General features: G+C 39.5%; 1 protein-coding gene across 2 annotated transcripts in view; it reads right to left on the bottom strand.

The window, feature by feature from the left end:
* Positions 1 to 24,401, bottom strand: part of PAK1 (p21 (RAC1) activated kinase 1) — a 361,730-nt gene that overhangs the window by 328,267 nt on the left and 9,062 nt on the right. For both annotated transcript variants that reach the window (XM_049889732.1, XM_049889733.1), the window contains exon 2: positions 12,114 to 12,199. The gene's annotated coding sequence lies outside the window, so the exon portion shown is untranslated. The remainder of the gene's footprint in view (positions 1 to 12,113; positions 12,200 to 24,401) is intronic.

Here is a 24,401-nt window from a genome sequence, read left to right as displayed (position 1 = left end):
CCAAAAGACAACTCTGCTCAGTGAAGCCAAATGGAAAGACCTCTGTTACAACACTTATCCAACTGTACTGTAATTATCCCCCCATCACCGCCCCTAATAATAACCAAAAATTACCAGTGTTTATTATATATCAAGCATAGTATTATGGGCTTTCATATTAATATATTCCATTTAACACACAGGGAAACTGAAACTTTGTGAGGTTAAAATGACTTGTTAGTATTGGGGCCAGGATTGAACCTCAGATCCATGGAATTCCTCTAAACAAGCATTCTTTTTCATTATACCAAGGATCCTGAAAGTATCCAATATGGAAGACATTCAGGCACAACTTAAAAGAAAAAAAAGAAAGCAAGAAAAATCACCTTTCAAGTTAAAGGGAAAAGAAAAAAATCCAGGAGATGGGGATTTTGGACCTGCCTAGGGTACCAAGTAGCTGTAACACCTTGGCCAAGATATCCGTCAGGGAAAATAAAAAGTTCCTTACGTTTACAGTACAAAGCATTCTAAAGTACATGCATATATTTGATTGTCACAGCAATCCTGGAATGTAGTTTTAATTATCTCCATTCTATAAAACTTCTTTAATATTTCTTTTGTATCACCATTTTATACAACTTTTATATAAAGAAGTCTGCCATTCTTAGGGAAGAACTGAGCTCAGAAAAGGTATTCAGGAAATATTTGCTTCCCTTGATTACTTTCTAGAAAATGTTAATCCACCATTGTTATTGCTGATTTAGAATTTGATAACCAGAAAATCATTTTTTTCCCACTTCTGCAATTCTGTAACACACTGGAGTTTGCCATTTAAAATCAGCATTCTTCTTCATGGGCTTTTTATATAGATAACACAGCATCAAATGAATGTGAAGGAGTTTTCAAAAGCACGAAGTGCTGGAGACATATACAGTTCCCTCAGCTAATTTTCTCTACAGGTAAGACAATCAAAAAGTTCAGACTTTCAAAGACAATCTCAACAGGTAGCATCCAATGGCATAATGCTACCCATAAATGAAAAATTCACCAAATCATATAACGTGGACTGTCTGGGACTGGGAGAGACCTTATAGACCATCTAGTGCAACTCACACAACGTCATTTTTCTCTCTTTTATGGTAAATGCCACATTCTCCCTTGTATGTCATATTAGTTACTGCTTCACAGGGCTCCTTCTGAACCACCCCACTCCCACTAGACTATAATCACATCAAGGGTTGAGACTCTACCTCATTCATCTTTATATCCCCAGTGCTTATCACAGTTCATAGTATATGCTCAATCAACAGTTTCTAAAGTGTTTTTCTCTCTCTCTTTGCCACTAGTCTGCTTCTCCAAAAAAAGGAACTGGATCTTACCCATTTTTGTATCCCTAGGGCTTAGTACAATATGCAGGATATAATAAATACAATAGTATTTGTTCATATAATAAAAATATTTTATTCACTGTCTCTGCACTCTGCTGTGCTAGTCTGTATTTAGTAAGAAGTTTAGACCCCCAGTAATCAAAAAGCAGAAAGTGGCAAAGTCAAAATTGCAGCACTATTCTCAATAACCAAAAGGTGGAAATAACCCAAGTCCATCAACAGATCAATGGATAAATAAAATATAGTATATATATATATATATATATATATATATATATATATATATATATAAAGGTTATTATTCAGCCATATAGATACGGTTCTGATACATGGATGGACCTTGAAAACATTATGCCAAGTGAAATAAGTCAGACAAAAAAGGACAATACTGCATGATCCCACTTATATGAAATATCTAGAATAGCAAATGCAAAACGACAAAAGTTTGTAAGTGGTTATCAGGGGTTGGAGAATGACAGGATGGAAGTTACTGCTGAAGGGGTACTGAGTTTAGTTGGGGTGACGTAGAACTTTTGAAAATGGGTAGTGGTGATGGTAACACAGACTGGTGAATATAATTAATGTCACCGAATTGTACATTTAAGAATTGTTAATACGGCAAATGTTTTGTCATACATATTTTACCACAATAAAAAAAAATTTTTAAATGGCAAACTTAAAATACAGCCAGCTATATGTCCAAAAGGACAAAAACATGTAGGCAAGATACTTGAAGACAATTAAACATTGAGATATCCTGAAACAGGTTAGGTCCTAGAGACCCCAAGGCTGCCTGGGATGACAGGAAATAGAGATCCAAATACTTCTCTCTCAGCAATTCACTCAGGTGGTCCTCAAAAGGGCAGACATAAGTTTCTGCTTGTTAACTGACAAATATCTACGTACAGTATTCAAACCTCAAACACACTAAGAACTGAGTCTGGACATGTATCTCACTGTTCCAGGTCCTCACTAGTACAAAGAGAAGTCCAGGCCGGCATCAGAAAAACACTAACTCAGACTTCTAAAGAACTTCTCAGTACCCAAAAGGATCCAAAGACTTCTTAAAGAAGGGGCCCTATAGGTTGTGCTGAAGACCAGAGAAAGGACAGACAGCAACACATTTTCAAACTGGTGGACTCTTGCTCATTGTTCCACAATCAAAGGTCACCTCCTGTGGGAAGTCTTTATTGCCTCTCTTCGCTTCCCCTTTCTGCTTAGATAACACTTTGTATATCTCTCTATCATGGCGCTCATCACTGAATGTGTCTCTCTCTCCTGCTAGAGCAGACACACAATAATCATGGTCACACTGCAAAAGGCTGCTCCTTCCCATGAAAAGATCTCAGGTTCTCTGGATTGTCTTACTCCCATGAGAAATAGTAATAAGGGTAAAATACTTCCAAATAGCTGTTTGTTTACCCTGTATCATCTAAGAGCCATGGAATGCACAGTGATTCCCCTTTTCAGGTACCATGCTCTGGTCTGTACGGTAGTGGTAGGTAGTACACACGGACTTCAGAACACTCAGTCCTGTTAGTCTGAGTCCAAGGCCTAAAAGATTCAGAACAAGGGAATAGAAGGCAGCATTAAAGGACCAGTGCTCTTCAGAAATCAGGAAAGTCTCAGATTTCTTAGAATATTAAGGATAGAAAGAACTTAGAGAGCACCCGGGACAACTTCCTCACTTTACAAAGAGGGAAAGTGAGGTCCCAAAAGGGGAAAGGATTTGGCCAAGGTCACATATTCAGCTAAAAGCAAACTTGTGTTTTCATTCCTAATTCCATACAATTTCTAGTATATCTTTTCTCTGTGGGTTTTCGTTTTGTTTTTGTTTTTTCATTTTAATCTCAAAAATAAGGTTTGCCAACAGCCAACATCACTCTAAATGGAGAGAGCCTGAAAGCATTTCCCTTGAGAACAGGAACCAGACAAGGATGCCCTTTATCACCCCTCTTATTCAACATTGTGCTAGAAGTCCTAGCCAGAGCAATTAGGCTAGACAAAGAAATAAAGGGCATCCGGATTGGCAAGGAGGAAGTAAAATTATCTCTATTTGCAGATGACATAATCTTCTACACAGAAAACCCTAAGGAATCCTCCAGAAAACTACTGAAACTAATAGAAGAGTTTGGCAGAGTCTCAGGTTATAAGATAAACATACAAAAATCACTTGGATTCCTCTATATCAACAAAAAGAACATCGAAGAGGAAATAACCAAATCAATACCATTCACAGTAGCCCCCAAGAAGATAAAATACTTAGGAATAAATCTTACCAAGGATGTAAAAGACCTATACAAAGAAAACTACAAAGCTCTACTACAAGAAATTCAAAAGGACATACTTAAGTGGAAAAACATACCTTGCTCATGGATAGGAAGACTTAACATAGTAAAAATGTCTATTCCACCAAAAGCCATCTATACATACAATGCACTTCCGATCCAAATTCCAATGTCATTTTTTAATGTGATAGAGAAATAAATCACCAACTTCATATGGAAGGGAAAGAAGCCTCAGATAAACAAAGCATTATAGGAAAAGAAGAAGAAAGTGGGAGGCCTCACTATACCTAATTTCAGAACTTATTATACAGCCACGGTAGTCAAAACAACCTGGTACTGGTACAACAACAGGCACATAGACCAGTGGAACAGAACTGAGAACCCAGATATAAATCCATCCACGTATGAGCAGCTGATATTTGACAAAGGCCCAGTATCAGTTAATTGGGGAAAAGATAGTCTTTTTAACAAATGGTGCTGGCACAACTGGATATCCATTTGCAAAAAAATGAAACAGGACCCATACCTCACACCATGCACAAAAACTAACTCCAAGTGGATCAAAGACCTAAACATAAAGACTAAAACAATAAAGATCATGGAAGAAAAAATAGGGACAGCCTTAGGAGCCCTAATACAAGGCATAAACAGAATACAAAACATTACCAAAAATGACGAAGAGAAACCAGATAACTGGGAACTCCTAAAAATCAAACACCTATGCTCATCTAAAGACTTCACCAAAAGAGTAAAAAGAACACCTACAGACTAGGAAAGAATTTTCAGCTATGACATCTCCGACCAGCGCCTGATCTCTAAAATCTGTATGATTCTGTCAAAACTCAACCACAAAAAGACAAACAACCCAATCAAGAAATGGGCAAGGGATATGAACCCACACTTCACTAAAGAAGATATTCAGGCAGCTAACAGATACATGAGAAAATGCTCTCGATCATTAGCCATTAGAGAAATGCAAATTAAAACTACGATGAGATTCCATCTCACTCCAACAAGGCTGGCATTAATTCAAAAAACACAAAATAATAAATGTTGGAGAGGCTGTGGAGAGATTGGAACTCTTATACACTGCTGGTGGGAATGTAAAATGGTACAACCACTTTGGAAATCTATCTGGCATTATCTTAAACAGTTAGAAATAGAACTACCATACAACCCAGAAATCCCACTCCTCGGAATATACCCTAGAGAAACAAGAGCCTTCACACAAACAGATATATGCACACCCATGTTTACTGCAGCTCTGTTTACAATAGCAAAAAGCTGGAAGCAACCAAGGTGTCCATCAACGGATGAATGGGTAAATAAATTGTGGTATATTCACACAATGGAATACTACACATCGATAAAGAACAGTGACGAATCTGTGAAACATTTCATAACATGGAGGAACCTGGAAGGCATTATGCTGAGCGAAATTAGTCAGAGGCAAAAGGACAAATATTGTATAAGACCACTATTATAAGATCTTGAGAAATAGTATAAACTGAGAAAAACACATACTTTTGTGGTTACGAGGGGGGGAGGGAGGGAGGATGGGATGAGGGGGGGAGGGAGGGAGGATGGGACGAGGGTTTTTTACTGATTAATTAGTAGATAAGAACTGCTTTAGGTGAAGGGAAAGACAATACTCAATACATGGAAGGTCAGCTCAACTGGACTGGACTGGACCAAAAGCAAAGAAGTTTCCGGGATAAACTGAATACTTCAAAGGTCAGCGGAGCAAGGGCGGGGGTTTGGGAAGCATGGATTAAGGGGACTTCTAAGTCAATTGGCAAAATAATTCTATTATGAAAACATTTTGCATCCCACTTTGAAATGTGGCGTCTGGGGTCTTAAATGCTAACAAGCAGCCATCTAAGATGCATCAATTGGTCTCAACCCACCTGGAGCAAAGAAGAATGAAGAACACCAAGGTCACACGACAACTAAGAGCCCAAGAGACAGAAAGGGCCACATGAACCAGAGACCTACATCATCCTGAGACCAGAAGAACTAGTTGGTGCCCGGCCACAATCGATGACTGCCCTGACAGGGAGCGCAATAGAGAACCCCTGAGGGAGCAGGAGATCAGTGGGATGCAGACCCCAAATTCTCACAAAAAGACCAGACTTAATGGTCTGACTGAGACTAGAGGAATCCCCGTGGTCATGGTCCCCAAACCTTCTGTTGGCCCAGGACAGGAACCATTCCCGAAGACAACTCATCAGACATGGAAGGGACTGGACAATGGGATGGAGAGAGATGCTGATGAAGAGTGAGCTACTTGTATCAGATGGACACTTGAGACTGTGTTGGCATCTCCTGTCTGGAGGGGAGATAGGAGGGTAGAGAGGGTTAGAAACTGGCAAAATCGTCATGAAAGGAGAGACTGGAAGGAGGGAGCAGGCTGACTCATTAGGGGGAGAGTAAGTGGGAGTATGGAATAAGGTGTATATAAGCTTATATGTGACAGACTGACTTGATTTGTAAACTTTCACTTAAAGCACAATAAAAATTATTATAAATAAATAAATAAATCAGCAAAAATTTTTTAAAAAAATATGGTTTAAGGAGGTAATTTGTCTAAGGTCATATAGCTAGTAGATGATTAAGTCAGGATATGAACCCCAGATATCTCACTGAAATGTCTACTTTCTCATTTATTATTCTAAACTGCCTCTCTCGCAGTGTTTTTTCAAGTCCAGATATAAATGCAACTTCACATTTTTTTTCCTTTAACTTTCAATGAACTCTGCTTCTAGTAAAGGCTGGCACATTAAAACCATGTATTTACCTTTACTTCCTCCCAAAATCACACTAAAATAACAGTTGTGTTGTTAGGTGCTGTCAAGTCGGTTCTGGCTCATAGTAACCCTATGCACAAGAGAATGAAACACTCCCTGGTCCTGAGCCATTCTCACAACCTTTATGTTTGAGCCCACTGTTGCAACCACTATGTCAATCCATCTCCTTGAGGGTCTTCCTCTTTTTCACTGACCCTCTACTTTACCAAGCACGATGTCCTTCTTCAGTGATTGGTCCCTCCTGATATCATGTCCGAAGTATGTGTAAAGTTTCACCATCCTCGCTTCTGAGGAGCACTCTGGCTGTATTTCTTCCAAGACAGGCTTGTGTGTTCTTCTGACAGTCCATGGTATATTCGATACTCCTCACCAACACTGTAATTCAAAGGCATCAATTCTTCATTCTTCCTTATTCATTGTCCAGCCTTCACATGCATATGAGGCAATTGAAAATATCATGGCCTGGGTCAGGTGCACCTTAGTTCTCAGAATGACACCTTTGCTTTTGAATACTTTGAAGAGGTCTTTTGCAGCAGATTTGCCCAATGCAGTATGTCCTTTGATTTCCTGACTGCGGCTTCCATGGGCATTGATTGTGAATTCAAGTAAAATGAATTCTTGACAAAGTCAATCTTTTCTCCATTTATCATGATGTTGCTTACTGGTCCAGCTATAAGGATTTTTGTTTTCTTTATGTTGAGGTGTAACCCATACTGAAGGCCATAGTCTTTGAGGTATAAACCTCAATAATGAAGAAAATAGGTGAGGGAAAATCAGAAGATGAAAGATTTCAACAAATCTGTAGACTACGGATAGTGAATGGAGGAATTTTAACTAAAAAAGGGGGCAAAAGAACCTGTAACCTAGAGCCTTGCATGGTCCCTGGGCAGCAGCAACACGTTAGCTAAAAAGACTCACTGGACTAAAACACATAAAAGAAATAGCCCTAGGCAGTATAAATCACTTGTCCCAAATTACAAAGGGCTAACAAGAGCTTTAACCCAGGTCTTCCTATTTTTGTTACCTTTCTAAAACACACCCACTGACTTATGAGAATACAGGATCAATCAACACCCCATGCAACAAAACAAGGAGGCAGAGACGCTTCCCAGGTCTACCTTTTGGCCTCATTTATAAACTCCAAAAAAAGTCCTTTGTGTTTGGGCTCTTCCTGGTGAAAGCCCAGGCTATTCAGTTGGGATAAAAACCCCATATTCTAATTGTTTGATTCTACAGTTCTGAAAAAGTAGGCTACCAGTACCTGACAAAAATACGACAAAGCTTAAAGGGAAATATTTCAGAACCACTTATACAGTTTCAGGTCAAAGCTGAGCTCACACCTTGCCCGCTGTAGTGTGAGAGAAGCAGCTTTTCATGCCTTTTTAGAACAGAACATGCCCAAAGGCAGGTGTTATTACATCTGCTAACCAGCTAAAATAGACTCATTTTTAAATGCCAAATAGGATTGCCTATAGTTTCAATTAAGGAGCCCTGGTGGAGCAGTCGTTAAGTGCTCCGCTACTAACCAAAAGGTCAGTGGTTCAAACTCACCAGCTACTCCGCGAAAGAAAGATGCGGCAGTCAGCTTCTGTCAAGATTTACAGCCTTAGAAACCCTATAGGACAGTTCTACTCTGTCCTACAGGGTCACTATGAGTCAAAATTGACTTGATGGCAATGGGTTTGGTTTTTTTTGTTTTATAGTTCAATTAAGCATTAATGACTCTAGGGCCAATTCTTAATACGTAGCAATTGTGTGAGTACTGGAGCTATTTTGCTCCCCATTCCACCCCATTGTCAAATGAACTCTTGTCTATCATTGCATTAAACACATCTATATACTCAATTTGTGTGTAGTGATGTACACAGAAAGAGTACTGAATTAGGAGTCAGAAGGATAGTTCTAAATACAGCTCAAGCTTTGGAATCAGCAAACTTGAGTTTGAATCCCAGCCTCAATTATCTCACATGTTAAATGGGCATAATACCTGTCTCACACACTTATTGTGAGGATTAAGTAGGAATATCTATAAGGCAACTGGCAAAGCAGTAAGGCATCAATAAATGTTAATTTCTTCTTTTATTGAGCACCTGGTATGTGCTAGGTACTTCCAGCCTTGGAAGAGCTGATTGTTTGAGGAAGTATTAAGGGACAGGCAGGGTAGATAAACAAATAATTACAATACAGTATGATAAATGCTGTCATAGCCATTGGAACAAGGTACCACATAAACACTGACGGAAGGGATATTAATTCTACTTGGGGCAGGCGGACAGCATCAGGGAAGGCATCAGAGACAGATATTTGGGCTGGGCCTTGAAGGCTGTTGACCAGAAGTACAGCAAGCAAAGGAAAACATCTTAAACAAAAGAAACTCTGAGTACCAAGGAATATGAGAGAGAATGTGTGGCTTATTCAGGCAACAGTGAGAAAACTTAGGAAGTAGAAGTAATGGACTACACAGAGGACCAGAATGAGGAAGGGGCCCATAGGAAGTTTTTGTGAAGAGAAAAATGGTATAAGAGACAAGGAAAGGTAATCGTCTGAGAAATTCTTGAAGAAAATATTCAGCTGGAGAAGACTAGAGATAAAATCACTATTGTGATTACAAAGTTTGTGTTTATTTTGTCTGACCCAAAGGAGTAGACTCAGGGCAATAGATGGAAAGTAAAGAGTGACACCAAAATGGCCTAGGAATACTAGTCATATACAAAATGGGGTGTTTGGAATTCAAAAGGAAATGTCCTTTCTTTAAGCGGTGAAACAAGCCCAGAGATCTCAAGAAACTTGTCTACTGGCTAAGGAACTCAGGCTTTCTCTTCCTCTTTGGGGACAGAACTTAACTTTGATGGGCTTTTGGTGCAACCAGGTTTGAGGAAGGTATTTCCACCACTTCCTGAGGCCTTACACAATTCTGTTCAACCTCAAAAGGGAACACTAGCCCACACATAAACAGCTTTAAAAAAAGAAAACTATATCAGGCAACGGGCCTAAAAAGAGAGGCGCAATGGGGCTGCAGAACATCAGAGGCATCAATTACCCGTTACCATATAAATGGAGGAAGTAAGCAATGGAACAGCTGCAAGACCAATATCTGAATGTCTGTGTTGTCTGGGGCCACAGAGGTCATCCACTTCAGCACCTCCATGTACATACAGAGAGAGAAAATAAAGCCCAGAGAGGGGATAGGGCAGGTAGAGTCAGGCCTAAAAACAACTTACTATAACACTTTACAGTTCAGGCAGGCTCTTTTACTTGTATTATTTCACTTTTCCTCAAGACAAACACAGTGAAGGAGGTGTTATTTTCCCAATGAGACATATAAGGTCTTTAAAACATTATAACAGTGTTTGTGTCAGTTACCACTATGGATTTCTGTAATGAATAATCCTTTCCTTTTTGATATAATGGGTTATAAAAAAATTCAGCTTGAGGACTGGGAATCCCCCAGGCAAATTATATAGACAAGGAAACAATTTCTCAATACTCTCACCCCAAATGCCCTACTCTCTGAGTCTGTATGATTTTCCGATTAATATTCAACAAAAATTATTCCGTTTCAGCCCCAGGGCTGAAAACAGAAAATACAGATGCGAATAAGGCAAAATTCCCACCTTCAAGGAACTCCATTCTGGAAAGGCACAGAGACATGGCATCAGTGATTCTCTTAGGAGTCATAAAGACCTGGGTTTATACCCTGGATCTACCCTTTACTAGCGAAGACAAGTCATTTCCCTTAGGTAAACTCCAGATTCCTTATATGTGAAATTGTGAACAAGACTATTAGCCTAACTTAAAAGGTCATTTGTATTTGGTAAGATAATGTTTGTAAAGAGCCCAGCAGAATGTCAGCTGCATAGTATATACACTCAGTATGTATTTACTGAACTAATGGCTTATATTCTTTTTTGGTGGGAGAAAGAACATCTCAGAATTATGTTTTTCTATAACCTTGGAACCTCTGAAGAAATAACTGTTTGCCTGACCATGTAGACTTCATGTTCCCTGCCCCTTGTGCATTAGAAACACAAACACCACCCCAGCATTATAAACCAGAAAGAGGAACCTTGCAGGTCCCACACAATGACTAGGGATGAAGGAAATAGCTGTCTGGTCTGACTAAGGTCGCAAAGGGAAGTTGGCAGCAGAGCAAACCCAAAAAACCCAAGACCTGAAATCCTACAACTCCTTAACTTAAGATTATATACTAGAACCACCTGATTAAATCCAAGCGTCTCTGCAAGGTACAGCTCAGGTGGGAGATTAGGGATCACTAGGGATTTATGGACCCCTACAGTCATGATGAGTCGGAATCAGCTAGACGGCAAGGGGTTTTATAGTCCATAGCCCATGAGCTGCTCCACAGGATAAAGATGTGGAGTCTACTTCCACAAAGATCACAATCTCGGAAAACCTATGGGGCAGTTCTATTCTGTCCTATAGGGTTGCTACGAGTTGGAATCAACTTGACGGCAACGGGGATAGGCCATAGTCATTCTCTACTTCGGATAGTCATTCTTTCAATAAAAAATACATTTTGCGTATGTACTGCAGGTCAGGTATTTGAGGCACAGAGGAATTCAACATGGTCCCAGCCTTTGAGGCAATTATAGTCTCAGGCTGAGATTCATAATGAGAATAGGTTTCACCACTAAGGTCCTGACATACTACTGTTCAGTGGACTGCAAGCAGGAGTGACCAGAAGTAGCACCATTTTCCTCATTTCCATTCTCCCTCCTGAGTTTCCCATCCATCAAGCTTCCCTCCTCTTCTTCAATTAATTTACCACAAAGCCTGCCTTCTCTAGAGGTCCTTCCTTGGGCAGAAGAGCCTGACCATAGGCCACTGAGTTTAAAATGGAAATCTGACTAACAAACAGCAAAGCCAACACCTCAACCCTCCTTCACCATCCAGAATCAAACTCTTCAAAGTAGTTTTAAAACCACAGAAGAACAATCTCTTCTATATTTGTTTTAAGCCTTTAAAGAAGCTGTTCTGAGAAGATAGAACTAAGTCTTCTGGGAGGGTCTCAAACATATATTGAATACCTACTATGTGGCAGGCACGACTTAGAAGCTTTACATACATGGAAGTCCTCAAAACAACTCTACAAGGGAGGCATTACTGTCCCAATTTTACAAAGGAACAAGTGGGATTACAGAAATTAAGTAACTTGCCCAAAACCACAGTTAATAAATTATGGAGCTGAAATTCATAAGCAAATTGGCCCTGTCCACTTTAAAGTCTTCATTATTTCCACTGCATCTCACATTTTATTCTAATAATAACCCTGTGAGGCACGTAAAAGAGGAATCAACATTATCTCCTTTTACAGATGAGAAAATTGGCGCTTAAGTGATGTTATTTTCTCAGGAACAAGCCAGTAAGCGGCAGAGCCATGGTTTGTAGCCAGATTTTTTGCCCTCAAATCTGTGCTCTTTCCACAACCCACATTTTCTCTCACACCGTGCTTTGCAGAGAGGTGCAGTGGAAATACACTTAACGAGTCAAATGTGCTGAGACGTGGTCCATCCTGACTCTGTACCTTACTTGTTGCATAATATTGAATGAGTTATTTTTCCTCTCTTGGCCTCAGTTTTTTCCTCCATAATATAAGAGTGCTGGACTAGATAACTCCTGAAGTCACTCACCTTCAGCCAGCAATCTAAATTTTAATCAGCACCAACAAGTCTATGAGAAGTAGTTTCTGTTTTCCTTGCCACTCAACAGTAACTTTCTGAAAGAAAAAAAAAAGGAACTGTTATTTGTAGTATAGATAAAGTGTGAAGTACTTACCACCAGAGTAGAAATTACCCACTCAGTTTTATCCCTTCCTTCCTCAAACACCCCAAATGTAAACAAAGAAAAGGCCACAAGCCACCTAATAACACAACACTGTCACATCCAATAACCGGCACCTCTAAAACACACCAAGTACACCTAGGAGCAAACAGTTCATGGTGGGGTCATTCTTCCCTCTGCTGGATTCATAATACTTCTTTTCACTAGTTAATCTCTCTTCCTAGCTGGGATACCAGCTCTGCTTCACTTACAGCAAACCAGGAGCCTACAGATACACAGTCTACAGTAAAATATGACTTTAATGAAATCCTACCAAATCTAAACAATTTACAAATGATTTTTGACTAATTAATATTATAGAGAAAAAAATGAAATTTAACCCCTGATGTAAGTTCTTTCATGCCAAGAAATAGAAAGAGGGGAAAAAGAGGGATACACAAGACTTTGGACAAAACACTGTCCATCTGTCTTAGTTTCTTTATATATAAAATAAGAGAGTAAGTCCGAATCAACTCTAAACACCTTTCCCACTCTAACCTAATGTGAATTTATAAATATTCCATTTATGCATAAAATGTGAAATGTCTAAAAAATACAGATTAGGGAAGAGGGCATAGAGTTACAAATTAAAACGCACTCACAGAAGAAAATAAAAAGGACTAAGTTATGCTGCCAAGGCAGAATATAAAATATGTATGGTCACATCACCCTGAATACAAATTACTTATAAAAGCAGAAAGAAACCACTATATCCCCATGACAGCTGAAGTAAATAATTCATGTAATGCCCCAGGATAAGACTACAGAGGCAGAAACCCTTGTTCATGCAATTAAACAGAGTTGATCTGAATATCATCAAGGACCTGAGACCTGAAATAATCACTGAGAACTAGGCAATAGTCTTAAAAGGATAGATATTCCTGAGGAAGCATGCCTCCCCATGTCCTCAGAATAAAGTTCATTCCACTTAGCCAAGCAGCATCATTCAGATTCAGTAAATGTTTACTTAATATAACAAATGATGTACTAAGCACTTCCATATATATTCACTCAGTTCTCTCAACATCCTGATTTTACAAATGAGATGTCTGAAGCACAAAGGGGTGGAGGGACAAAGATGAGAACCCAATCTTCTGACTCCCAAGTTCAATGTACTTTCTTCTATTATACTTCACCACTATTATGTTTCTTTTACTGTACAGGTCCCTCACACATATATTATCCAAATTTCTATCTCACAACAACCTTGTGAGGTAGACATTCCAGGTTTGCCATGATCTGGTCCCTAATTAACTTAACAGTTTTGAAGTGAATGCTGTTGACTCCCCACTCAACATTCATTCCCCTCTTCCTCCTCCCTAACAGAGCCAGGATTCTGGGAGGGTTCAGCCTGTGTTACTGGGAGGGTTCTTCAGAGAAACAGAACCAATAGGATATATAGAGAGTGAGGGAGATTTATTTTAAGGAATTGGCTCATGCAATTGCAGGGGCTGCCAAGTCCAAAGCTTGTAGGACAGGCTGGTAGGCTTGAAATTCAGGTAAGAGCTGATTTTGCAGTCTTATTGAAGTGTGTATGTGTTTTAGGTTAAAGTTTACAGTGCAAATTAGTTTTTCATTCAAAAATTTTATACACAATCATTTTGTGATATTAGCTGTAATCCCTGCAATGTGTCAGCACTCTTCCCTTTCCCTTTCCACCTTGGGTTCTCAGTATCCATTCTTCCAGTCCTCCTGTCCCCTCCTGCCTCCTCATCTCTGCTTTGGAGCATGTGTTGCCCAATCGGTCTCGTATACTGTTACTGTTTGTTTTATAGCCTGTCTAATCTTTGGCTGAAAGGTGTACTTCGAGAGTGGCTTCAGTTCTGAGAAAGCAGGGTGCCCGCTGGGCTATATGGGGGCTTCTCCCGTCACCATCAGACCAGTAAGTCTGGCCTTTTTGTGTGAATTTAAATTTTGATGTACATTTTTCTCCCGCCCTGTACCGAGCCCTCTATTGTGATCCCTGTCAGAACAGTTGGTGGTAAGGTTCTGGTTCATATGGTCCATTAGCCCTTTAGACTAATATTTTCCACGTGTCTTTGATCTTCTTCATTCTCCTTTGCTCTGAACATGATGGGATCAATAGATATATCTTAGATGGCTGCTCACAAGCTTTTAGGACCCTGGATGCTACTCACCAAGTAGGATGTAGAACATTTTCTTTATGAACTATGTTATACCAATTGACCTAGATGTCCCCCAAGACCATGGGCCCCAGCCCTCAGCCCCAGTAACTCAGTCCCTCAAGGTGTCTGGATGTGTCTAGGAAGCTTCTATGACTTTGCCTTGGTCAAGTTGTGCTGACTTCTATATTGTATGCTGTCTTTCCCTTCACCAAATTTAACACTTGTCTACTCTCTAGTTAGTGATTCCCCCTCTCAACTCTCCCCTCCCTCGTAACCATCAAAGACTTTTTTTCTGTGTGTAAAGCTTTTCTTGGGTGTTTATAATAGTGGTCTCATACAATATTTGCCCTTTTATGATTGACTTATTTCACTCAGCGTAATGCCCTCCAGATTCATCCATGTTGTGAGATATTTCACAGATTCATCAGTTATTTATTATTGAGTACTATTCCACTGCATGTACCAGAATTTGTTTATCCATTCATTTGTTGATGGGCACTTAGGATGTTTCCATCTTTTTGCTATTGTGAATAACCCTGCAATGAACATGGGTATACATGTCTATTCTAGTGACAGCTCTTATTTCTCTAGGATATATTCCTAGGAGTGGGATTGCTGGATGGTACGGTATTTCTATTTCTAGCTTTTTAATATCATCTTCCATAGCTGTTGTGATGTTCTAAGTCTGGAATCCCAAGATACATAGGCCAGGCCAATAGGCCAGAAACTCAGCAGGATTTCTATGCTGCAGTCTTGAGGCAGAATTCCTCCCTTCTTTGGAAAATCTGTTTTGCTCTTAAAGCTTTCAAATGACTGATGGGGCTCACCTACATTATGGAGAGTGATGTGTTTTACTTAAAGACAAAAATTGAACCTCTTGCCATCAATTCCAACTCATAGCAACCCTATAGGACAGAGCAGAACTGCCCCAAAAGGTTTCCAAGGAGTGGCTGGTGGATTCAAACTGCAGATCTTTTGGTTAGCAGCCAAGCTCTTCATCACTGACTGGAAATGTTAATCACATCTGAATACCTTCATAGCAATATCTAGTGTTTGACCAAACAACTGGGTACCATCACCTAGTCAAGTTGATACATATAATCAATGCTCATAATTACTAAAGCAGTGGTTCTCAAATTATAACATGCAGTCAGAATCTCCTGGAGGGCTTATTAAAACACATATTTCTCAATCCCACATCCAGAGTTTTTGATTCACTAGGACTGGGATGTGGCTCAAGGAATCGTATTTTTAGCAAGTTTCCAGGTGACCACACTTTGAGAACCACTGTACTAAGGAAAACTAATTCCATCCCTCAATCCAGGAGTAGATTCCAATTGGACATCCAAACCAAATGTGATAATCCCATTCTCCTTATCAGTATTCAGTTCAAGAACTCAGGCTTAACCAATTAGCACTTGGCACGTCCCTAGCAACTCTTGTAGTTCAGGGATGGGTAAATAACCTAAGTTGGTCCAATTGGACTAAAGAGAAGAACTTTTCATCCATTTGGGGGGATAAAGTCAGTCTCAGTCAGAGTATCTGTCTCTCTTTCTCTTCCCATCTGTCCCTCTTTTCCCTTCCCTTCTCTTCCTTTCTTCTTTCCCCTTCTCTCTTCTCCTCTACTCTCCTCCTTTCCTCCTCTCTCTCTACTACTGGTAAACAAAGAAGCCTCTCTCCCAACTGTTCTAGCCAGCCAATGTACTACCATGAGAGAAGCCAGCTTGGGGACAAAACTAACACAGCTTGATACAAATTTTGATATGATTTAGGCCAAATTTGAGTCAGAATTTCTCCTAACAGTTGAAAGAATTCCAAATGATATGGAATTTGGTGCTAAAAGAGGGTATAAACTATCTGGATACTCTCTCTGACAGAATCTGTAGATTGGCTCGCCCAAAACACTATTCCAACCCCTTTCTAGTTTAGCTTTGGATACTACAGAGGTTGGAAAGCAAAACTATATTTTCCAGACTTCATTCTAAATGTGAAATAGGTTTTGTCAATCAGATGCTCACACTAGCTATAGATTTGGAACTAAGTTAGGTGAGAGAGCCTGGACACAGGAATTCCTTTTTCTGGAACAAATTGTGTCAGAGGCATCTAGTAGTTGTAGCAGCAGCTTCCTGATTCTACAGCTTCTAGATTATGGCACAGGCAGCAGCATCCTTGGGTGCTCAGTTCTATAAGGCAGTTTGGGGAGTTTGATCCTGCAAACTCAGCCTAGGGTCCATTTTTTCAACTTTTCCAAAGATTCTAAAGAATCTCTCTGACACCCTTTAATAGACCCCTTTTGCTAGAACAGATTCTGTTGTTTGCCTCTATTCATAAGAACTTTAACCTATAAACTGCACTTAAGATACATAATATTCACTATAATATTCCCATAAGACCCAATCCTTTCCTTCTTTATTTTGTACTAATTTTTCCCCAACTCTGGAATGTCCTCCCCTCAAATCACCCCATTTGCAAACGTTACCCACTTCTTCCGAGAAGAGACTTACATCAGGAGGAGCTAATCACCGAGGAAAGAAAGAAAAGAGACTTGACGGAGGAGACAGCCCAGAAAAATGAACAATATGTCATTTCAAAGAACAAGGAGAAAGGAAAGGGATATTTCAAGTGTAAAGAACAGCATTCACAAAGGCAATTAAAGTGTCTCTTTTGCCATCAAAGGAAACCCTGGTGGCATAGCGGTTAAGATCTACCACTGCTAACCAAAAGGTTGGCAGTTCAAATTCACCAAGCGCTCCTTGGAAACCGTATGGAGCAGTTCTACTCTGATGGGGTTGCTATGAGTCGGAATAGACTTGACGGCAGCGGGTTTGGTTTTTGTTTTGCCACCAAAACTGTACCTAGAAATTCACAACTTCTTAAGAATTGAGTTTGATTCACAGTATATACTGGTCTTTGCTCAATAAATTAATGTTGAATAGAAGTGACTTTACAGTTACCAGTAATTACCAAGCACTAGTTAACTGCGTGGAGCCCTGATGGTGCAGTGGTTAAGAGATATGGCTGCTAACCAAAAGGTCGGCAGTTCAAATCCACCAGCTATGGGGCAATTTTACTGTCCTGTAGGTGCTGCCTGGTGAAAAGCCCAGGTTTTGCTCAGCCTAACTTGTTACAGGCAATAGACAAGAGGCCGAGGTGGGAAATCAGGAAGAAGCCTTTATTTCCTTGTACAAGGAAAGGGGCAATTGGGGTGCTGCCTTCAGAGATTGATCACAGGCAGCTTGGGGAGCTGGGCTTTTACGGGGAGCTGGGCTTTTACGGGGAGCTGGGCTTTTACAGAGAGCCAACAAAGAAATGCAAATTCATCATGAATATTCAGGATTGACCTTCGGGAAGCTGGTCAGAGCTTGGGGATGACTATGCATTTTCTTTAGACAAGGGTTCGATCCCCAGGATGGAGGAAGAGGTCGATTTTCTTTCCTTAGGATGTTAAGTCTCTGCCCAGAGGCAGGTTAAGGTCATCTATGGCCCATTCTGTCATTATCTTGTCAAGGACAATTTTAGAAGAATGTGCAGCTTATTCTGCTCAGTGTAGGGAGGATAAGCCAGAGCAGGTGTCTCTCAAAAGGGTTGGGCTATGAGGCAGCCTGCCTCATAGTGTCGCTATGAATCAACTCAATGGCAACAGGTTTGTTTTTTATTTTTTTAGTTAACTGTGTAAGAAGCCCTGGTGGTATAGTGGTTAAGTGCTTGGCTATTAACCAAAGGTCGGTGGTTGAAGCCCACTGCCACTCAGTGAAAGAAAGATATGGCAGTCTGCTTATGTAAAGTTTACAGCCTTAGAACCCTAAGGGGCAGTCTTACTCTGTCCTACAGGGTCACTGTAAGAATTGATTCCACAGCAATAAGGTTTTTTTTTTTTTGGTTTTTCAGTTAACTGTGTATAAAAAAAAAACTGTACAAAGAGCTATTAGGAGATTCCCACAGCACAGATCACAGTCCTCGCTTTTGAAGATTTATAACGTAGAAGAGAACAAAGACATCTGAAAAGATCATGGACACAACACAAAAACTATGAAAACAAGTATAAATTCATATAAGCAACTGTAATGAGAAAAGGATTCCAAGTCATTGGAGTCTCCAGGTGTCATTCAGAGAAAATTTCCTCAAGAAAATTCATTAATTCACCAAATACTAACATCTGCTGCTACTCTTGTTAGTTGCTGCAGAATTGATTTCTACTTAAGGCCACCCAATGTGTTACAGAGTAGAACTGCTCCATAGGGTTTTCTAGGCTATAATATTAATGGAAGTAGTTACCAGCCCTATCTTTTGCGGTACCGCTGGGGTTTCGAACCACCAACCTTCAGGTTAGCAGCTGAGCACAAAATTTATTCCACCTAGGAACCTTTTTTTTTTTTTTTAGGAACCTTACTAAGATCCACTATGTGTTAAAAACTGTTCTACGTGTTAAAAATACAGGGAAGCAAGCAGATTGTGTCCTTGTTTTCATGAGGCTTATATTCTAAATGAAAGAGAATTGGGAACAAAGGTTTCAAAGACAGGATTGTAAATGAAAGCACTGGTCAGTTAGGATCAGTATAGCTTTCTACCCTGACTTACTGAGCACTTGTTATATGCCAAAAACTACCAAGTGCTTTAGAATCATTATCTCCTGTAATCCTAGTAACAAACCTATGAAGCAGGTACTATTACTAGTACCATTTAAGGATAAGGAAACTAAAGCTGCCGAGGTTAAGCAGCATATCAGAAAGTGACAGGGCAAAGTTAAATCAGTGGATAGAGGTTTTAACTAATATGCAATATAAAGGAGAAAATTATTTCTACATGAAATAAGGCTTTGTTAAAACGAGAGTTATGGAATTATTAATTTGACATCAGTGTTATCCTGAGGGTTTTTGTTTTTTCCTTACCTCATGAAATGAGGGGTTAGACTCCCTATGCTAAGGTCACTTTTAGCTTCCATTTCCATGGCTTCAAAAACAATGTAAAAAGATGTTCAGGTACCTAGTTTTGAACTCCAATTGTTGTCCGTGAAAAGGTACTTTGAGGGCTGCCACTGTGCAGTTCTTATCAACCAGCTGGGACCATGTGCTTCCATGGCTTCATTAAGGGACAAATTAGCATTATATTAATCGGTATAAAGGCTCCCAGGACAACAGCTGCAGCAGAAACCTACAGCAGATAGGAGGCTGGAGGCACACAGAACAAAGGGAGAGGCAGGAAACCAATGACTGGCTGACCTAGATCCGTCTAGGTCAAGCAGAGCATTTGGTCCCTCTGCATTTCTAAGTTCTCATGAATGTGGATGCCCAAGCAGCAGCCCAAGCCCTCCTCATTTCCATCTCAATCTTCAGGAAGAATTACAATGAGACCAAGAGCTACTAAGGCAGTGAACTGACTCTGAATATTAAATAAAGTACACACAAGGCAGGAGCTGGCAAAAGGAAAAATAAAAGAAGTTTTCCTCTTTGGCCTAACAAAGTTTAACAGTCAAACCCTCTGACTCACCTACCTTACAAGCTCCGTACCTTTTCAAGGGGCTTTTCCAATTATTACTCATTTCTTCTCATCCCCATGCATTTATTAGGCATCTCCTATATGTCAGAATCTGAACTAGGCATTTGAGGAATATAATGAATAAAGTGGTTCCCAACCTTGGGGAACTCAAACTAATGGGGGGATATGCACATAGAGGAGATTCTGTCATCTGAGGAAAACTAGTACCAAACATCCCACAGAAAACAAAAATTTTGTAGTAAATTTTTTAAAAAGTTGATTGGGCCTTTATCAAGATAAATATAAAATATCTTTTATTATTCTTAATTTAGCAAAATTTAGGTAATAATCGTCATTAAAGTAGTTCTTAAGATAAAGAACATCATCACTCCATGTTTGGCTGTCAAAACACATTGATAAGCCTCATATCTCATAATCGTACTCCAACACTCTGAAAAGACTATTTCAGTTTCAGTCAATTTGATATCACATCACCCTGCTCCCCCAGTCTGGGATTCCTTTAGCCTGGATTCCCCCTGCTTTTTTTTTTTTAACTTATTTTATGTTGTTCTTGTTGTGGTTGAAAATATACACAGCAAAAAAAAAAAAAAAATCCAAACCTACTGCCATCAAATCGATTCCAACTCATAGCAACCCTATAGGACAGAGTAGAACTTCCCCACAGGGCTTCCAAGGACCAGCTGGTGGATTCAAACTACCGGCCCTTTGGTTAGCAGCCATAGCACTTAACCACTACACCACCAGTGCTCCCTAGCTAAGCTATAAACCAAAAAAACCTGCTGCCGTTGAGTCGATTCTGACTCATACCGACCCTATAAGACAGGGTACAACTGCCTCATGGAGTTTCCAAGGAGGACCTGGTAGATTTGAACTGCTGGCCTTTTGGTTAGCAGCCGTTAAGTCTCAACCACTATGCCACCAGGGTTTCCAGCTAAGCTATAAACCCAGTGCCGTTGAGTCGATTCTGACTCATAGCGACCCTATAGGACAGAGTAGAACTGCCCCATAGAGTTTCCAAGGAGCGCCTGGCAGATTCAAACTGCGGACCCTTTGGTTAGCAGCCGTAGCACTTAACCACTATGCCACCAGGGTTTCCTAGCTAAGCTATATAAAAAAAAATTTCAACCAAACACTAATCTAGGTGTTGCTGTGAGGTATTTTGCAGGTGTGGTTAATCACTGAACTTCAACCAAAGATTATTTTCAGTAATCTGGTGGGCCACATTCAATCACCTGAAAGGCCTTAACAGCAAAACTGAGGTATCCTCAAGAAATCGCACCAGTGGACTACAGCTTCAGCTCCTATCCAAAAGTTTCCAGCCTCCCAGCCAGCTCTACAACTCTCAAGACTTTCAAGCCCCCACAACTGCATAAGCCAATTCCTTAAAATAAATCTCTTTATACTCACACACACATATAAATACATATACTAAAGACAGGGATAGATAGGTAGGTAGGTAGATAAGATGATAGATTAGATAGGTAAATAGACATAGACTAAATATAGATAGATCAGACAGACAGACAGACAGGTCTATTTCTCTGATAGAAGATTGACTGAGAATAGTTTTAGGTAAATTATGAAATATCATCTTAATTATTATAATTAAGACTAAGGAGTAACAGGGAAATATCTACAGGTCAACAAAAAAGAACCAACAACAAACGTAGATCAACATTATATTTATAACTATGTAATGTCGGAATCGACTCAACGGCAATGGGTTTTGTTATGGTAAACATATGTGTTTATATACAAGGAGAAAAGGAAAACAAAAAAAACAGTTGATTTGCTAAAGTGATTTAACTGTGGGTAAATTTCAGATCTGTTAATGGTATTACAGAACAGTTTGTGAAATAGAGATCTGTTATTCTGGATGAAAGAAAGGTAGTAACATTATATACTTAAGTCTTTTAAGGATTGTTTTAAGGATCGTGTGGCACTTTAAAGAAACCCATACTAACCTAAAAGAAAATGGTCCATTTTTGAAACACTGCCTTCCGTAGTAATAAAAAGAATGGACTCTCTATAAGACCAGTATGCCTATGAGGGCCTCAATCTAATGCTGTTTTTCAGTAACATGCAATTCCTCAACTCAAATGAAATGAAGAAAGGCCTGGAATGGCAAAGTAGTAGGTAATCAGCTTAAGAATTTTGTATATCCTTAGATAAGTATCAGGGCATGCCTTTAACTTTTACTTGGGTCAAAAGTATTTGCAGTGGGCAGCTAAAAATCTAGCACAGTGAGGTTTCTTCTTTCCTACCCTCTCCCAACACCAGAGACTAAAAGGATTCTTGTATGTTTGTTGAATTTGAGAAAATCAAACAAGAGTTCTTAGTATAGAAGTCAAATGGACCTCAGTTTGAATACTGGCTCTGCTTTCATTCAATTAAAAAAAATATTTATCAAATGCCTGTTATAAGCTAGAGGAGCCCTAGTGGTGCAGTGGTTAAGCATTCGGCTACTAATCAAAAGGTCAGCAGTTCAAATCCACCAGCCAGTCCTCGGAAACCCTATAGGGCAGTTCTACTCTGTCCTACAGGGTTGCTATGAGTCGACTCGATGGCAACAGGTTTTGCTTTTGGTGGGAACACAACAGTGAGAAAAAAGATAGTTTTTTATTTTAAAGAAAAGGGTACTGTGCTAAAATTCATTCTCTTTAAGGTGTCATACCTTAAAGAGAAATGATTCTCTAGAGCTTAGGGTGTAGTGGGGCAGGTACACATTAATGAAACAGTCCCAGTGTAGTGGGTAAGAGTGCCTTTAGCAGTCTCTAATTGTCTCCACCTATAAAATCAGATTTAATAATCCTTTCTTGGTCTCTCAGGATTAACTAGGATACTGTACAGAGTAGCATTTTGAAAGGCCTCTTCCTACTTGTCAACTTCATCTCATACCACTTACTTTTGCTACCTATGAATAGCCATAAAGTCTTTTTTGGAATTGATTCAACAGCAAATGGAAAAAAAAAAAACTGGAATGTTACACTAAACCAGTGCCACCCAAGAGAAATACAATGCAAGCCAAAAATATAAGACACATTTTAAATTTTGGAGTAGCCATACTAAAAAAAAGAAACAGGTAAAGTTAATTTTAAAATATCTTTTATTTAACCCAATATATCTGAAATATTAATACTTTGACATATAATCAATATAAAAAATGTTAATGAGACACTTTACATTCTTTCTTCAGCACTAAGCCTTCAAAATCTGGTTCATATTTTACACTTACAGCTACGGTGTAATGGAAGAAACATGAGCCCAAGAGTCAGAAGAACCTGCCTTCAAATCAAAGCTGAGCTGTATAGTATAACTTCAGGGAATTCAATTAAACTCTCCATTTTCTTACCTATAAAATGCAGGTAAAACAATACCTGTCCTAGCTAACCCCGGGAAGTGAGATAATATGAATGAAAATACTTTGTACACTACACAAAAGGCCTTTCATCATCTGGGTCCTGCCTTCCTCTCTGCTGTCATCACTTGTACCCTATCCTCTAGGTATATGAAACTGTTTAGGGTTCCCAGAATAGGCTCTCAAGCCTTCTTGCCCACATCTTAGTCTCTTTCAGGAACATCCTTTCTCTTCCCAACTCTCACCCACATTGTGCTTGGTTAACCCCGGCTCCTCTTTCAAAACCCATCTTAGGTGTCGCTTCCATTAAAAAGACTTGCCAGGCCACCCCCATTTCAGGTGGAATTAGATGTCCTTCCTCTGCGTCCATATAACATCTACACATATCTCCATGTGTCATATTTGTCTCAATATAGTATAATTATCTGTGTTCATGTCTGTTTCTCCAGGAACCTATAAACCTGAATTTATATATCCATATGATTCATCTGTTATGTGTGATTCATCTGTTTCTTCAGAGCTTATGACAATACCTGATGCTTTATATATGTCTGGCAAGTGAATAAACTTTAAATAGCAATAAAAACATTACTTTAAATAGCAATAAAAACATTATCTAATTATCTAATAATTAGATAAGACATTTATGCAAAATATAATGTAACGCGGTGCTTCTCAACCTTGGCTATATAGCAGAATTACTTATAAACCTTTAAAAATAGATCCCAAGAGAGTTTGATTCAGTAGACCTGGGAATACAGCCTAGGCCAACTGTTCTTTTTAATCTTCACAAATAGCTCAAATGCACTCATAGCGATCCTAGAGAACAGAGTAGAACTGCCCCACAGGGTTTCCAAGGAGCAGCTGGTAGATTCAAACTGCTGACCTTTTGGTTAGCAGCAGAGCTCTTAACCACTATGCCACCAGGGCTCCAATTAGATAAGACATTTATGCAAAATATATTGTAAGGCAGTGCTTTTCAACTTTGGCTGTATCACAGAAACACTTAAAAACCTTTAAAAATAGAGATTCCAAGAGAGTTTGATTCAGTAGCCCTGGAAACAGAGCCAAGGCAACTGTGCTTTTTTTAATCTTCACAAATAGCTCAAACGCAGAGC

Source organism: Elephas maximus, chromosome 7 (assembly GCF_024166365.1).
Source record: "Elephas maximus indicus isolate mEleMax1 chromosome 7, mEleMax1 primary haplotype, whole genome shotgun sequence".
Taxonomy (NCBI): domain Eukaryota; kingdom Metazoa; phylum Chordata; class Mammalia; order Proboscidea; family Elephantidae; genus Elephas; species Elephas maximus.
Note: the sequence above shows the minus strand (reverse complement) of the source record. Positions and strands in the feature narration are given on the sequence as shown.